The 6,717-nt window shown below is 41.8% G+C and overlaps 1 long non-coding RNA gene across 1 annotated transcript in view; it reads right to left on the reverse strand.

Annotated features, from left to right (window-relative positions):
* Positions 1 to 1,513: 1,513 nt before the first annotated feature.
* The window catches only part of LOC117959833, an 18,213-nt gene continuing 13,009 nt past the window's right edge, over positions 1,514 to 6,717 (reverse strand). The window contains exon 3 of the long non-coding RNA XR_004660011.1: positions 1,514 to 1,597. This is a non-coding gene — a long non-coding RNA (uncharacterized LOC117959833). The remainder of the gene's footprint in view (positions 1,598 to 6,717) is intronic.

Consider the following 6,717-nt stretch of genomic DNA (forward strand, 5'->3'; position numbering starts at 1 on the left):
AGAACGTCAATAGATTTTAACGTTCCTCCGTTTTGTTGTGACAATAAAATTAATTATTAGCAGATTATTTTAGTGAGAACTCATAAATAACTAATGTCAGGGAAATTTGTTTATGATTTGTTACTCGTTTTGTTTATTTATATCGGAATATTGAATTTTTAAATAACCGAATATTAAATAACCACACTTTTGTATTCGTATCGGCCTAAAAAATCTTTTTTCAGACAGGCTCTAATTGAAACACACACACCATTTCTTGAGGAAGGACGCCTAGCAACCCCGCACCCCCCCCACCAAATACGGCCCGCTAAGTCTTCCCCAAAGCGAGAGAAAACACTGATTTATTACAGTGATCCTGGAAGGCAGTGCATGTCTCTGCATGTTTAACCTTGTGCTGCTGCAACCTTCCCATTAAGTTCCCACTCGTTGCGTTCCCGTCTTACAGATGGGGTTCAGGTCTTTAAATTAAAATAAAAGTAATTTGGCTCGCACGGGCCCATCATTTTGAACCTGGATGGCATCCTTTCCACCCAAATTTCTTTTGTTTCCTCATCCATTTCTTACTTGTTTCATTCCGTCCAGCTTTCTCTCCTTCTTCCTCTCATTTCTTCCCCTCTCTTCCTTTTCCTTCACGGTTTCCTTATTATTGATTCTCCTTCAGCAGTCCCCCTTCTCTCTCTCTCTCTCTATATCAGTAAATCACCATCTTGACAGCTCTATCTGTACTCACTCCCACCAGTTACACACACACACACACACACACACACACACACACACACACACACACACACACACACACACACACACACACACACACACACACACACACACACACACACACACACACACACAGAGTCCATCAATGTGTCCTTGTCCTCGTTGTCCTGCAGTTTGATGCTATCGCTCTTGGTCTGCTCTCCCTCCTTCTCTACTCTCTTCTTTGCTCTTTTCACTGCCTTTTGTTCTTTTTTTCCCCATTTCATCCGTAACATAAAGCTGGTCCACATTTCCATTTACTGTTCCATTGTTTTAGAATAATTTCCTAATGACTTCTATCAAATTTGTGGGAAAGGACGGTTCATTCCTGTACTGGTTTTTGGGGAAATACTAGAGTAAATCAACAAGGTTTCACACATCCAGAACTAGGAGCTTCTGCCGGACTAGGACCTTCCGCTTTCTTTGAGTTGGCGTTCTAAGCTCAGGTCAATTTGGGAAACATCCTCCGAACTAGAACCAACAATTACATTATATCTTAGATTAATTAATTATATCTATTCTTTTGGAGTTTTTCCAGAGGCACCGTGTCATTGTGCTAATGTTAGCCTTAACAGAGCCGCTTCAATACACTTGTTGGATCATGTTTCATAAGAGTTCTTTTTGTTTGTGTTTGGCGCTGTGTTTCGTGGTGGAAAAATAATGTAAACAGAGAGCGGCACGCCAGAAAAGCGTCGTGACTTAGGTCCCGTTCAAGGCCAGGCTGATGTTAGAAGTCCCTCTAGTGGACAGAACATGTAACAACAACCACATGCTTATAGTGGGTATAGTATAAGGCTGAGTAGTGTAGTACATATTTATAACAGGCTGCATTTGAGCATTACTTATTCAATTATTATTCAAATGTAACGACATTTTTTAAATCAAATGGTATTATAGAGGAAGACTGACAGCTCTTATACCAGTTGTTGTGCATCAGTTTTGGTACGATATCATACAAAGCCATTCATGAGTAGGGTTGGCCATCATTTAGATTATAACAATTCGGATTCCAATTTGGATTCTTCCTTTGAAGAATCGTTTCCGGTTCTTATTAATTCTCGTTGGCCCATTCTTTGAGTGGTGGAGTTCCAATGGGTCACATGCTTATTTCACAGATGAAGGGAGCATTTGATTTAGATTCAAGGGTGATTGGCAGTTTTACCTGGCTTTCCTCAACAGGAAATAAAGCCACACTTTAGGGCACTTCTTACTGTTCTCCGTGGCTGCAACAAATGCCTGGAAGTACGGCGGCCGCCACGGAAACCAAAGCTTGCGTGTGTTAAATTTGGAACCAATGACCAGATTCCAACTCTAATTTACCGATTCGGAACCGGTTCTCAATTCTCAGTTCTATTCATGAGAATGTGTTGCTCTAGCAGACTGTCTGTCAGATACGTGGTCGGCTGAGCAGGGGCCAAAAAGATGCTAATATTAATAGCTGTGGATGAAGAGAGGGGCCCACAGAAAATGCCTTTCTAAAGGGCCCAGAATTTTGTGCTATGCCCCTGCAGGTGAATGGACCCTTACCCGGGCTGAGAAACTCCGAGACTCACTTTTAAAATAGAGGTAGAATCCAGAGCAATCCAGGAGACTCGTAAGATGACAGTCTGTGACAGTGAGGTGGAAACCAGCCAAGACCGGCTGAAAACACACACACACACACACACACACACACCCACACACAGTGGCTGACACCACAGGTAAGTGTCTAAAAAGCAGACTGAATTAAGACTCTGGACGGCGTCCAGAAACTGTGAGTGGTTAAACTCTGCCAGCTGCTGCCTGGCTGCAGAAAATGGCCCTGTCTGAAAGGAGGAAACAGGTAAGGAAAGGAAGAAGAAAACAAAGAGGGGATAGACATATCCTCCCCCCCCCCCCCCCCCCACCCAATCTGTCACAGAGACACCATGCAAGCGACCAGACAACAAGACGTCAGGAAATTAACCACTGAAATTCTACCAAACAATCAATGATCAAACAACATCCTGAAATCACGGATGCATTCCCGGGACCAAGAGTCTGATTAGCTGCGATTAGCTCAGTCGTTGCTCTATCCAGACAAGGAAGTTGTAGCTTTGTGTAAAGTTCTTTTTTTTAGCAATCTCTGGCATAAGAAAGATTTCTTTTGGGGCTTCTTGGCGCTCTGGGTCGGGTACTTCTTTATTTATTAGCGGGCTGCAAACCAACTTTTAAGGTGTATAAGGCCACTGGGTGGGATCGATTTGGCGTCCATTAATAAAATGTACGTTTAACTTTTGTGGCACAAGAACGGTCCAGTTAGGTTAAGGAAAAGATGGTGGGGGGGTGGGGGGGGGGGTACAAAACGTATGTAATCAGTCTCCTGGGTTAAAGTCTTGTTTTCAGTCTTCCCTTTCACTCGCTACCCATGTGGCTGTTAATACTACATCCTCTTACAGTGTTTTCCTCTAGCTTTATAAAAGACTTAGGTAGACATATCTGGCGGGGGACTCAGGGTTTGTCCCCCCACAAAATGGGTTTTCCACTGTCCACTGTTCCAAGTCCACTGGGGGACGAATGCAGTAGTTAGATCCGAGGAAAGTCTTTCAGTTATTTTGGTGCTCACATCAATTTTCGCGGTCTAACTTCTGCTATGCCTACTTATTGCAAAAGACGCTCCGATTTTTGTTGATGTTAATCCAATGAAAATATCCGAGGAAAACTCCACTTTAAAAGGAAACTGTCATTCTATTTTTTAGTGTGGTCTTTTATATTCTACTCAAAATTCAATTTGACTGTTGGAAATAATTTATTTGGGGGTTTTGTTTTAAATTCAACAAGAAATTAGTTGTATTTTAGCAGAATACTCAAAGTAGCAGAAATACAGAACTGAGTACACTCCCATTAAGTTCCTATATTCTGCTCATTTTCAGACTCATAATTGTAATTTGAGGTTGTACCAGAATAGGTTTCTATGGTTTTATTTTCAGAAAACACCATATTTTTGTTGTACTGCACATTGCTGCAGATGCTGTTCTCACCCAATGTGTTTAGGTCTCTGTTTTAGCCACAGAGTGAGACATCTCCCTTGTTTTATCTACAGACTAAGACATCTCACTTCTATACTATCTTTGTTGGGAGTTGCGCATGCTCAGTAGCTCGGTAAGATCCCATCAGCTAGATAACTCTTTGTCCAACTTTGGTCTGTCCAAGGCAGGATTAGCTGGCAGACTTCTTCTAGACCAGGGTCACTTGTCGAATACCTGCACAACAGGGACAGGAAGTAGTTCTTTTGGAGATTATGGTCAACTAGTGTGTGTTGTAGCAGTGTTCTGACATTGATAAAGAGCTAGCATGCAAGTGTTAGCCACCCCATCTCAGCTAGTGACGTAGAAAGCCGTGCAGATGTTGAACAGCTCACCCGGAGACTGAAGACAGAGGACATTCAGAAACCGGATCTCACTCAAAACACCATGGATGGTTGTTGTTTTTCCAAGTGTGTGTGCGTGTGGAAGCACCAGAGACACAAAATAACACCCCAGATCTCTGAAAAAAGTGTTTTTTTACATAATATGGACACTTTAACGTCTGTTTATTTATCATAGTGCTACCGTTATCAGGATATTCAACGTTATCGCAAATCGCGTGTTTTCATACCATGCAGGCCTAGACTAGGCCATGCCGTGCGCTGTAATAACCTGTTTGACTACAGATTTGGAGATTTTGTTGTGGTTGCACCTTTACAAATATGATTATGCACAAGCTTAAATTCTGAATACACATTCACAGATCTTAGTACACATTTAGACGATTCTTTGACACATTTCCAAATCTGAACACGCACACATTCCACACTCACACTCCTATTCCTGTCTGATTATTTCAGCCGTAACAGTATCTCAATTGGTTTTCCAGAAACTGTGCGAGCCTTTATCATGATGTACACTGATATCAAATGGCATATATGCTGGGATAAGAGGATTTTATCATCACCCACAACTATTTTCTAAACACTTTTCAGCTCACTCCTGCTAGATTTCCTCATGGATTTGATTTTCTTTTTGGGTCTGAAATTTGCAAACAATTACACACACAAACACACACACACACACACACACACACACACACACACGCACACACACACTCAGAGTAATTAGCAAAAAACACAGCATGCTGAATTAGACTGCTAATGAAGACCAATTGGTGTTAATATCAGAGTGTGTGTGTGTGTGTTGCATGCATGTGCGCATGCAAGCGTGTATGCGTGTTTACGCATGCGTCTCTGAGCGGTACAATTAAGGTAGAAGAAAAGAGACAACTTTTTTTTTGCCGAGAAACTGCGTTCCAGGAAGTCGTGCAACGGAGACGTGATGCAACAAAATAGATTAGATTCAGCTTTATCGTCCCAAAAGAGATGTTAGTTTCCACAGCCAGTTCCACGTAGCATGACACACACACACACACACACACAGTTTATAACGGACCCATCTGCAGTGAGATCTGACACCAGCTGGACAACATGTGTGTGTGCCTGCGTGTGTGTGTGTGTCTGTGTTTAGCATTAAGCCTTCATTAACAAGTCTCACCTGTCGTCTACCCTCTGTGTCTCGTTGAACTATAACTTTAATAATCCCTTTGACAATCTCACAGCTGAGCTCTTTTTCACAGAAACACACACACACACACACACACACACACACACGCACACAACAAACCAATCATCAGTGACTGATGTATTCTTCCATCCTTCACGGACCATTTTCGTGATGCTAAATCTTGGTCTCTGGAATAGAAATGTAATCCAGCCTTTAGCTTTGAATTGGTTTGATTTGAATTGGAACTGAGGAAACTGAGCACAACAGCAGACTTATATATTATATTATGATTATTATAGCTATGTCACATTAGAATACAGATCCCCGTTCTGACTGGTTGTTGGCCAGCCCAGGCCCTGTGTCCCATCAGTCATCATTGCCAAGGTTTATGGCCTATCAGCAGCTTTTACAGATGTTGTCTGACAATCCCAAGCATTTCAGGAAGGACGCAGGAAGTAGATTTATACATCAAGAGAATGTGAAAGAACCTGTTGGGAGCTGGGATTTCGGATGCATTCGTGGAGCTTTTGTGTACTGGCTGTACATCTGCGTGAGGATATGTGTAACTGAACGTGGAAACAACAACGATGAATCGATATCTAATCTTGTTTAAACTCTACTTTGTTGCATCACGTCTCTGTTACACAACTTCCCGCCGCGCGCTTTCTCAGTAAAAAAAGCCATCACTTTTGTTCTACCTGAATGTACTGCTCAGTGACGCACGCACACACACACACACACACACACACACACACTTCACTCACTCTGATATTAACACCAATTGGTCTTAATTAGCAGTCTCATTCAGCCTGCTGTGTTTTTGCTAATTACACTGAGTGTGTGTGTGTTTGTGTGTGTGTGTGTCAATTGCAGCCTGTTTGTGTTTGAGAGTGTAAATTACAATAATGAAAACAGATGTTTGAATGTTTTGGAACAATGATAAAGAGCTTTTACATTTCTCATTTCTACACCTCCATTGGAGGGGGGGGGGGGCGGGGGGGGAATCCACTTGACAGCACTCATGACTTTAAATCCGTCTGAGGATACATCCTGAGGCTACAGAAATATCAAAAGTAAAAAATTAACTTCTACCACATTTATAGATTTTCAATAACTTCATACAGTTAGTGTATGTGTGTTTTTTAATTATTAGTATTGTACATATTGTGATTAGCTTGGTTTGAAAATGTTGATAGATTTTATTTTTCATTTCTTTAACTGTGCGTCATGTTTTGCACGCCGTAGTTTATTATTGTTAAGTCAGTCTGTGAGGAGAAAAAGATGGAAGGTATAAGGAGAGGTGCACAGAGAATGGAACGCGGAATAAAAGGATGAATGAAGACTGATGGAAAGGAAGAGAAAGGGATTAGTTTCTCTCTCACACACACACACACACACACACACACAC

The sequence above is a fragment of the Etheostoma cragini genome, chromosome 16 (genome assembly GCF_013103735.1).
Source record: "Etheostoma cragini isolate CJK2018 chromosome 16, CSU_Ecrag_1.0, whole genome shotgun sequence".
Taxonomy (NCBI): Eukaryota; Metazoa; Chordata; class Actinopteri; order Perciformes; family Percidae; genus Etheostoma; species Etheostoma cragini.